Raw genomic sequence first — 11,643 nt, 5'->3', positions numbered from 1 at the left:
GGCACCCAGGCACCCCTGTGGTGTCCTATAATTTTAACATACATATGTGTATGCATAATTTAATAAAGTATGGAGCTAATAATGTGTGTCATTTAATAAGCCTCGAGGTTAGTGTTTTACTCCCTGAACAAAGTACAGACCTTTGAATGCCTTCTTCCTTTTTTCTGAGTTTATTTATTTATTTTGAGAGAGAGACTGGGGAAGGGGCAGAGAGAACGGGAGAGAGAGAATCCCAAGCATGCTCTGTGCTGTGAGGCAGAGCCTGATGTGGGACCTGATGTCTTGAACCATGATATCCTGACTTGAGCCAAAAGCAAGAATCAGATGCTTAATTGACTGAGCCACCCAGGTGCCCCCTGAATGCCTTATTCCTGATTATCTCCTCTCAATTTACGTGCCATTTTTACCAGCATTTTAGTTCTGTATAACTTTATGACCTTATAATTAATTAAAACATTAGTATTGTTGTTTACCACAACGATTGTTTAGATTTATAAACATTAAAACATTATATTGTTATAATTAAACATTATTATAATTATTTATAATTAAAACATTAGTATTGTTGTTTACCACAACGATTGTTTAGATTTACCCATGTGTTTATTATTTTCTTTGCTATCTGCTTTGGATCTGAGACCTTCTTTCTGGGATGAGTTTTCTTCATCCTGGAGTACGTCCTATAGACATTCCTCTAGTGAGTAATAGTAAACTTTCATATTGTGTTTGTTGGAAAATGTTTTCATTTTGCCCTCATAAAGATAGTGTTTCTGGGCAGAGGATCTAGGCTGTCAATTATTTTCTCTCTGCACTTTGAAGATATTGTTCCACTGCCTTCTAGCATCCACTATTGCTGTTGATAAGTATACCATAAGTCTGTTTTTTCTCTTGTGGGTAATCTGTATTTTTCTCCCTGACTGCTTTAAGACTTTTTCTTTGTCTGCATTTGACTACAGTGTGTCTTGATGTGAATGCCTTTTTATTTCTCCTACCTTGAATTTTTGGGGTATATGGATTCTTTCATGATAAAACACTTTTTAGAGGACCACTTAAAAAGGCCACCTTTGGGGCGCCTGGCTGGCGCAGTCGGTTAGGCGTCCGACTTCAGCCAGGTCACGATCTCGCGGTCCGTGAGTTCAAGCCCCGCGTCGGGCTCTGGGCTGATGGCTCAGAGCCTGGAGCCTGCTTCGGATTCTGTGTCTCCCTCTCTCTCTGACCCTCCCCCGTTCATGCTCTGTCTCTCTCTGTCCCCAAAATAAATAAACGTTGAAAAAAAAAAAATTTAAAAAAAAAATAAATAAAAAAAAAAAAAAAAAAAAAGGCCACCTTTTACTTCTGCCTGTCCTTCCCCTTTTCCACCACCACCTCCTTTGAACACAGTCATGGGATTATGAAGTGACATAAACAAGAATCGAGAAATGGAACCCATGTCCTTGATAACCTCACTGAGCACTAGATTGCCTACCTCTAGACTTCATGCTATAGGAGAAAAATAATTGCCCTTTTAGCTTAATGTATATCCTCTTTAGCCAGATATTCTGGGGCCCCAAAATAATCTTAAGACATAATACTTTATCTTTTCCTGTGAAATGCAACAGAACATTGTAACAAAGTGCCCAATGGTTTTCAAATGACTACTGATCATTTTGTATCCTGTACATGAAGAAATCTGTTTTGTTTTTGCACATATGCCTAAATTAATGACTAGTAAGAAAAGATTAATCACTTATTAAAGACAACTTATAGGATTTCTCCTTCCCCTGAAAATTTATTTGGAAACCTGTATATATTGAGATTACTTGTTAAACTTAGTGTTGTGACTCATGTTGTCATTTAAACGGAAGTCTTAAGTCTTACAAGTAAAAGGAGTATCATTATAAAGTTATTTCTGTTGCTGGCATTCCCATGTCATGCCATTAATTCTTAAGGAGATTTGTTTTAGTGGGGAACACTGTGAAAATGAGTTTGTCTCATTAGGACAAAAGTCATGCAAATGCAGGAAAGTAATTTTATAGTTAAGAGATATGGAGAGCCTGGTTTATAGATATGTACACAAACTGCTCCTTTGTTTGGATGCCCTAGTGTAGCAACCATTGAAAGATTGGAAATACTGTTACAAGATCTAAGTACCTGACTCCAAATGCTTGTTTACATTTTGTCTTTATAAATCTGCACACTATATTTCAAGTGATCCACACTTAATGTTTGAAAAATAACATCCCAACTACTCCCTCCAAACAGAATTTAATAATTGAACAGTTTAGATTCACAAAATTCTTCTGTGTGTATTAACTCATCGTTATTTGATGACATTTATCAATACTTCCCATTCCTTTGTTAACAAATAGCTATTTTATTCCTTCATTCACCGAATATTTACCTATTACAGTGTCTACGATGTGGGCTTGTCAGGTCACAATGCCTGTCAGATACGGTTCCTGTCCTTAAGGAGTTCCAGTCCTGGGGGGAAGCACCTATCTGTCAAATAACCAAAGAAACAAAAACTTGTAGCTTCAGCGAGTGCCACAAAAAGACAAATAAGTGGTCCTAATAAAGGAGATTTGAACTCGTCAGCAAGGTCAGAAAAGGCTTTTCGGTTGTGATAAGTAGAAATTAGCTGAGGACCAAAGGATGAGCTAACTGAGTAAAGAAGGGAGGAAGTAAGAATAAACATAGGCGAGGTACTATGATAAAAGGTAGCCTGGTATATATGAGGGAATAAAAGAAGGCCAGTGTGGCTGGAGCAGGAAATGAGGATATTAGAAATGGGTACAGGCGGGAACACGCAGGGTCTTACACATGGAGGGGCCACAATAGGATGTGGCATAGAACAGTAAGGAGGCTAAAACAAGGGATGAGAGTAGTTTGAAAATGGAGGGAAGGCGGGTTTGAGAGCTATTTAGAAGTCGGTGATTACCAGTTTGATTGACTGGCTGTAGGGAATAAGGCAGCAGAAGGTGTCAAGAATGCCACAAGTTTCTAACTTGTGCAATTTAATGAATGTAGTGGCATTTACTTAGGTTTGGAACATTTAAGGGCACCAGATTAGGCGGTGGGGGCAGGGCGTGCAGAATCGTGCATCCTGCATTAGACATGTTGGGTGTGAGATATCCAGAAAGAAATCCCAAGTAGACAACTGGATATACAGGCTTTTGGTGGCCAGAGGAGATCTCTAAATGAGAGATATAAGTGGTAGTCTAAGTGCAGGGCACAGGGGAGATCCTTCCAAGAGACAGAAGAAGAAACAGGACCTAAAAGGGAGAATACCTGTCCCCTGATAGTACTTCTCAGAGTTCTCCACTGAAGAACTTCTAAAAGCAGAGGGAAGTGTGTATGAATAAGAGGCAATCTGGTCAAGACCCAAAGCTTCTGGCTACAGGCATGAAATGTGGGCACACTTTACATTTCGGGACTACCTAATATACCCTTGTTGGATTTCTTAGAATAACAGAAAACAAAACTTTCAGGTATTTACCCTTAAGTGAAATTGCTACCTTTCTAAAGGTATTTCTCTTCTGGCCATGTACATCCTGTGATATAACCCTAAACTCTTCTGTCCGGGAACATGGTTGCCCCATTTCAAGAATCATGAAAGGACAGTTCCTTCTTAGGAAGCCAGCAAGTTGTAAACCCAGAGAGGATGAGGGGCTGTCAGAGTGTGTATCAGAATAGTAGCACAATGCTGACAGCACCTGGCTCTCATGATTCCTAACCAGTGCTCAGCCCGTCAACAAACATCAACTATCAAACGAGAGTTAATAGTTACCAAATCCCTATCAAGATACCGGGTGGTGTTGCCTTCCACTACACCATACCCATGTCAGACTTAGCTAGAGTTTTTGGGACCCAGCAATGCAGTTTAAGGCACGTGAGATACACAAGTATTGTGTCATTAGGTTTGGTCTGTACTCACTGAGACAAATCATTGATTCTTAGGGAGAAGAAGACGAATCAAGATTAATCGAAGGATCTAGCTCGAGACAGTTGCAGGTGTAAGTGGGAAGGAGAAGGAGAGAGTAGGGTAGAGAGAGACACAAAAAAGGAGAAACTGTAGAATGGGAAAGAAATGTAAATAGTCCCCACTGGGGTGCCTGAGTGGCTCACCAGTCAATTAAGCGGGCCGGCTCTTGATTTCAGCTCCGGTAATGACCTCACGGTTTGTGAGATTCAGCCCAGCATCAGGAGCCTGCTTGGGATTCTCTTTCTCTCCCAGCCCCCTCTGCCCCACGTGCGCATGCATGCACATGCTCTCTCTTGTTCTCTCAAATAAATAAACTAAAAAGAGAGAAGAAAAGGAAGGCAATCTGGCAAAGACTTCCAAATTCTCCCTCCCAATCAGCTCAGATGTCTTTTTGAAAGGAGGCGCGTCTTTTCAAGAAGGTACAATCCACGGGGCGCCTGGGTGGCGCAGTCGGTTAAGGGTCCGACTTCAGCCAGGTCACGATCTCGCGGTCCGTGAGTTCGAGCCCCGCGTCAGGCTCTGGGCTGATGGCTCAGAGCCTGGAGCCTGTTTCCGATTCTGTGTCTCCCTCTCTCTCTGCCCCTCCCCCATTCATGCTCTGTCTCTCTCTGTCCCAAAAAAATAAATAAAAACGTTGAAAAAAAAATTTTAAAAATAATAAAAAAAAAAAGAAGGTACAATCCGCAAGTGAGCTTGAAGACAGACGTGCCATTGGGCGATCTGTGGAAAGCTCTCATGATCATCTACTGCTAACTGCATTCTGGGAATATCAAATGCAGTTATTAAGGTGAGTTTGCTGAGACAGAATGCGATTGTGTCCTGCAGTGGGACCCATACTGCCACTGTGCCAGGGAAGCTTGGAAAGCATAGGTTAACCTCCTTCTTTGCATAGCGCAAAGACACGCTCTCAGAGAATTTAAGGAGCTGGATTACTGCGGAAGTTTGTTTCTCTAGTTGAACACTGCTGGATTTTCCCCTCGTTCAGTGTAGGAAATCCCACTTCAAGTTCTGCATAAAAAGAAGAGTTCCAACGGCCAGGACAGTCACTGTGGACTCCATAGTGTTTCTATAGCAGAGATATGGAGATGGAGAAACCCGCAGTTTGCTTGGGGTTTGCAAGCTGATTCTACAGTTGACCAGATTCCCTGCAATCCCCATGACAGACGCATGAGTAAGAGGATTCCACCGGTCCGTCTACCTCACGATCCTTGATTGGTGTAGCCCAGCCTTCTTAATGGGGCAAAATGTCACACCCACTTTGCAACAATTAAAGCAGTCATATCTTAAGACAGGAGAAACAGGAGCCCAGCTGAACATTCCCCCTCGCAGCCATTTCTGTCGTGCAGAAGATTGCAGCTTGACCTGCCGGTGAGGAGAGCGGCTGCAGTGCGGGGTTGGGATTTCCTTCTATTTCCACGATGGCCCTGATCATTAAAATGGGGGATCTCCGCAGAGTTAAAGGTTATTTTACACAGGAAGCACATTCAGTATTAGCACAACAAATGTTTTCCTTTCTCCAGCTATGGAAGAACTCTACTCACAGAAGAGTCGTGATAAAGCAGAGTATCAGCCCTTTCCGCTCGGATACCAATAAGTCTTGCCCTTCAAAATTGCTGACCTAAAAAGGATACTTGAGAAGGAGCAGATCTTTTTTTTCTCTCTCTCTCTCTCTTAAAGAAAGCAACACCAGACGCAGCCCGATTTCCTCGTACACTTAGATGCACACAAAAAAGAAAAGTGAGTCACCCTGAGTTTCTAACTTTAGTTTATAGAAACAAAGCACTGAATCATGTAACTTGTCAGTTAGGACGGAGACATAGTTTTAGCTAGATAACGTTCATATGAAAGGAACCTGAGATTCTATTTTTGTGGTAGAGCTACACTGTCTACTCGCCAACGACTTTGCGGATGAGGATATGTTACTCTAAAGAGTTTTCCAGTAGAGATAGCGTAGGACCAGCTCATAGCACAGTCTACCTTCATTCAGAATCAGCCATCCTCAGGTCAAAGCTTCTTCGCATCCAGAACCGAACACAAGTATGCAGCTAACCTTGGGAAAAGCACTGTAGACTCAGTCCAGATACTGATGTTAATCACCTGTGGATGGAGTGAAGGGTTTTAAAAAATCACTTACTCAGCTGGAGAGCGAATAAAAATGTGTATGTAAAACATATTGAGCAGATGTGATCGGAACTCAAGTCTTCCTGCAAATTGAAACAACACTCTTAGAAACCTGAAATAATGGAATGAGTCTACCTAAAATAATTAGTCCTACTTCCCGAATCCTTCCTTCTAAAACAAGCCCCCCCACCCCCCCGCCGACCATGTCTCTGATACTTTTAAACTCACCATTATTATCTCTAATACATACAAAGTACCTTCTCAGCTCTTCTATTGGGTATGTAATTATAAAATGTCAATCAACCATGACAAGCAATTATTGATAACACTACTGTGAAATAATTTTTAAAACAGTAATAACACTCAAGCTGCCACATTTCCCCACTCTGCCTCGGGTCCCTACCACCGCCCATTAAAGTAAATCAAGCAAAACAAAGTAATGTGCTGATTCAATGCATTCCAAAGCCATGAGTTGGGGAGGATCTGGAATATTTGCACTACTGTTCTCCCAACCATAAGAGGTCTTATTGTTTGTTTGTTTTCTGTGAGATTTCCTGCAGTCATGGTATATCATTTATCACACACTGCAATTAAATCCAGTCCCACATAGAGTTTTCCAGAATGATTGATTCAACAAAACCCTGTCAGGATGAATTCTGTCATGGCTATATTTATCAGGGTCACTCTCTTTGCTTCATGACCTTCCTCCTCACAGCATGAGCCTGTAGACGGCTTACAGATGAGCATTCTGCTAAGAACTTCCACATCATTCCATGAGACTATCACAGAAAGGAACCAAGTTCAAAAGAGAGGTAGTGTTAGGCTTCCCTCAACAACTGCCTAACATCCTTAGGTTAATTGATTTAAGGTGTTGGATGCATACCCTTACGTATAAGAACAGTTGTCGCTTCATGCCAAGTCCTGTGCTGAGCTGCTCACATGTGTTCAATTCGCACAACCACCTTTCAAGGTAAATACCATTACTGCTTGCCCTTTTACAAATGAGCAAATCTGGTCCCCATGGACTTGCACAGATCTCACAAGTAAGTGACACAATCAGCCAAACTCTAGCGCTCAAGCTCTTAGCCATTTACTATACGACCTGGGTAGAAAACTCAGCAACGATGCTATAAATACACAGAAATCACTATCTGGCCATACGCAAAACAAATATTTGTTGAAAGCTCTCAGGGGCACCTGGGTGGCTCAGTCAGTTAAGCGTCCGACTTCGGCTCAGGTCACGATCTCGTGCTCCGTGAGTTCGAGCCCCGTGTTGGGCTCTGGGCTGATGGCTTAGAGCCTGGAGCCTGCTTCCGATTCTGTCTCCCTCTCTCTCTGCCCCTCCCCCGGTCATGCTCTGTCTCTCTCTGTCTCAAAAATAAATAAACGTTAAAAAAAATGTGTATATATATATATATATATAGAAAGCTCTCATAAAAATTAAGCATAGTTTGAAGCTGTTTGCAGGCAACACGTACAAGATAAATAAAAGGAGCCGTTGTTTCTCTTTCAATAGTGTTTTGGTAGGACTTGATAGGGCTCCTGAGATAGCTGTAGAATGCAGAGGACCAGAAATTACACCAGCCAAAGCTGTTTTGGGTGATTACAATGGTCGCATAAAGAGGGGAACCACCACTACTCAAACTCATGTCTTACAGGCCACCATTAACTAAACTGAGGATGTATTTCCATCTTGTCCTATTGTGATGTGTTAGCCCATAACTGACTTAACTAACCACTGGCTTCAAGAAATCCCAAATCGGTGGGTACTTAGGGGAAAAAAGACTTTCAGTCTTGAAAAGCCCGTTTCTTCCCTTCTTTATGAAAAGTAGCATTGGAATCAGCTCAACATGAAGAGTGGATGGAGCTCAGAAACAGTTATTTACATTTAATGATATGGCAGCCGGCACAGCCAGCCCCCACTCAGTGTTGCGCTGATCAGTTACTGCCCATTCACAAAATAAGGCTAGGCCCAAGGTGTCGTCTCTTCCTCCTGCAATTTTAAATATAATCGAAAGACATCCTCAGAAAAGCCATTGGCTTGAGTCCCGTGCTGTCTTCAATCAAATCTCAGCATCCTTTTCGAAACACAAAATATATCTTTTTAGTGTCAATAACTAAATTTTCCAGCTCTGTGAATATGAGGGGTAGGAAGCCTTTGTCTTGATGGGGGAGGGGAATACAAGCTTCTCCTCCTTCCACAGCCATCAGAATCCCTTAAAGTGAAAGTACTTGTTATTTGTCCTCAGCAAATAAAACAAACAAGGATCCTTTGATTCTTAGGAAGCCCTTTCTTGTTAAGGTAACATTCTGTCTGACTTTTATGTTTCAGCGTTCATTGTATATTTAAGTATTTTAAAAAGTTTTGTTTCAAACCATTACACTTGTTCATAACTGAAGATAAACATGGGCAGGCTTTGTTAAAGATTAAAAATAAATTTCACACAAAACTGCAAAATGTGACAAAGATAATACCACGTGGGGTCAGTAAGTTCCAAAACACGATTCTCAGGGGGCCCCTCTAAACACACTGCATCATTAGAATTCTTGTTCTGAAAAGTTTCAGGAAGCCCCTGACTCCAACCCACCCTTTCCTGAAACTGGTGAAAGTATTAAAAAAAAAAAAAAAATTACCACTGAAGTGAAAAACAAAAAAAAAAAAAGAATTTCACCTCATCAGGCAGGCATGTTTTGTCTCTTTTTAGACTGTTAACCATGTTCAAAAATGCATGGATGCTAACTCTGTGATAGCCTTCAAACAGAGAACACACTGGGATAATATTGTAAAAAGAAATGTATTTACGTCTCTCAATAGAAATGTTATCAAATGACTGCCATTAAGTCAACTTGAGAATAATTAAGTAGATCTTATTACTAAATGGAAAACATCATTTCTCTGGGCGCCTGGGTGACTCAGTCTGTTGAGCATCCTACTCTTGACTTCGGCTCAGGTCATGATCTGAGTCGTGGGATCGAGCCCAGTGTTGGGCCCCATGCTGAGCATGGAGCCTGCTTAAGATTCTCTCTCTCTCTTTCTCTCTCCCTCTCTCTCTTGAAAAAAGAAAAAAGAAGAAAAAGAAAACATAATTTCTCTTTAAGCTATTACAGCCTGGTTGTAATCTCTTATAAATAAGAGATTATAGTTAATCTCTTATATAAATAAGTGTTCCCTTTTGGAAATACAAAACAGAGATAGATACAGGTTTCCCTTTGTGCCTGATTTTTCAAGCTTATTCCACCGAATCTTTGCATGTTTACTTGCTCTTCCATTTTATCCTTTCTTCCTATTCCAATACATTTCCTCCTTCCGCCTTTGGGAGAGCCCTCTCCCCTCTTGGATTTGGGACTGGGATGTCTGAAATACTAATGCAGTTCTTGGAACAGACAGTAGGGGGAGTTGAAAAGCCATGCCTCTGAGCCAGCCATCATTTCTGGAAGTCCCAAGTCGAAGTGCGGCAAACTCTGATATAATGGGACAGGGGAGAGGAGGCTGCCTGGGAGAGAGGTGGGGAGCAGACCGGAATCAGAACACATGGGTGTCTACCCCTCCCTGAGATACCCATGCTTGTGAATAGGACCCAGCCTCCTTGCTTTCGAATGAAAACGATTCCACCCCAACTTAGGAATTCTACCCCAGTTGAAGAAAGTCAGTATTTCAGACCCAACTGACACTTTGCACAAGGGTTATACATATTCAAGGCCAATGATATTACATCTAATATGCCGGCGCCATTTGCTAAAACTATGCAAAGATGTACACATGCGAATTCAATAAAGTATAAAAAGTTTAGAATTATAAGAGTCCTTTTACAGATTCTATCCTAGCCTCGGGTTCTTGGAAGGAAATATTTTCCATAAGGAATAATGAAATACAAAGGTTTTCTAGGGTTTCTCTAAGTGAAAGGCTAGAAAATGGATCACCCAGAGATGTAAAACGCAGCTGAAACTATTATGGTACTTTGCTCAGAATGGAGTGTGATAGGCTATCGGGAAGGAATGCAATTTGTTCTCCCTGGAATGAAGTGGGGTTTATTAGTTATTCTTTCCCAGGACCAGAAATTGACAACTGGTTGGCCTAGATGAAATTGTTGCTATTTGGACAGGGTTGTGGGAATTTGCAAAAAGACCTAGAAAGTTGCAAGTTTAAGTACATAGTGGTTCTGGCATCAGGCCACTGCAGTCTGTGAAAAGTAGGACCAAAAACAAATTAATTCAGGGTGAAATCCTCATAAAAACTGGAATTATATAATCTTGGAATTACAGATCATGTGTTCTGCCTTCTCTTTAAAAGCAAAATTCCGGGACACCTGGGTGGCTCAGTCGGTTGAGCGTCCGACTTCAGCTCGGGTCATGATCTCACAGTCTGTGAGTTCGAGTTCCGTGTCGGGCTCTGTGCTGACAGCTCAGAGCCTGGAGCCTGTTTCAGATTCTGTGTCTTCCTCTCTCTCTGACCCTCCCCCACTCATGCCCTGTCTCTCTCTCTCTCTCTCTGTCAAAAATAAATAAACATTAAAAAAAATTTTTTTAAATAAATAAATAAATAAATAAAAGCAAAATTCCCCAGAAGAACATCTCTGAAGGATGACCTTCCAGACATTTCTGGAACACTTTGAGGAAAGGGTGCTAACAGCTTTTCAGAATGCCCCCATTCCGTTCTTGAACCCTTGATTTCAGCATTTCTTAAACTGTGGTGGGGAACCTGGAATACACAGACATACTCTTAGAGGTCTAGCAGTTGTATACAAGACCGATAAATTTTGTCTCTTCATTTGGACAATGAGCTAGAAAGAACTAATATGTAAGCATGTTATGGTAACCACTTTTTACAAATTAGACTTTTTGATTTTTGACCGGTTTCAGGTTTACAGTGAAATTGAGCAAAAAATATTACAGAGTTCCCACATGCCCCCTGACCTCTGTACCTCCAATTTCCCCCATTATTAATGTCTTGTATTAGTGTGGTGCTTTTGCTGAAATTGAGGAGCCAATATCAATGCATTATTTTTTTAAGGTTATTTATTTAAGTAATCTCTACACGCAGTGTGGGGCTCGAACTCACAACCCCCCCCAAGATCAAGAGTTGCATGCTCTTTTGACTGAGCCAGCCAGGCACCCCTCGTTACCGGAATTTTTAAACTCTATGCCCAATGTGGGGCTCGAACTCACGACCCTGAGATCAAGAGTCACATGCTCTACCGGCTCACTATTCATTGAAGTTCATACTTTATATTAGAGTTCATGCTTTGTGTTGTACATTCTATGAACTTTGATAAATGTAGTGACATCTTTTTATCTGAGGACCACCAGAATATATTTTTCAGTGCTGACTTTTGCTTGTGGGTTATGAGAATAGTTCTACTTTAATTGTTTGGGATTAATAAGGAAAGAACAGTGTCAGACTCGACAGGCAACAAATGGTGTCAATTTTCGTGAAAGAGAGTGACAGAACATCATGCCTCCTAAATGACTCTCTGGTTTAGAAAAAGAAATATGTTTGGTTTGGGTTATCACAATTTATGCAGTGGTAGACACCCGCCCACGACAAAAGCCATTGGCTCCAT

This window comes from Prionailurus viverrinus, chromosome A1 (genome assembly GCF_022837055.1).
Source record: "Prionailurus viverrinus isolate Anna chromosome A1, UM_Priviv_1.0, whole genome shotgun sequence".
In the NCBI taxonomy this organism is placed as follows: domain Eukaryota; kingdom Metazoa; phylum Chordata; class Mammalia; order Carnivora; family Felidae; genus Prionailurus; species Prionailurus viverrinus.
This window is presented reverse-complemented; position numbering follows the sequence as displayed.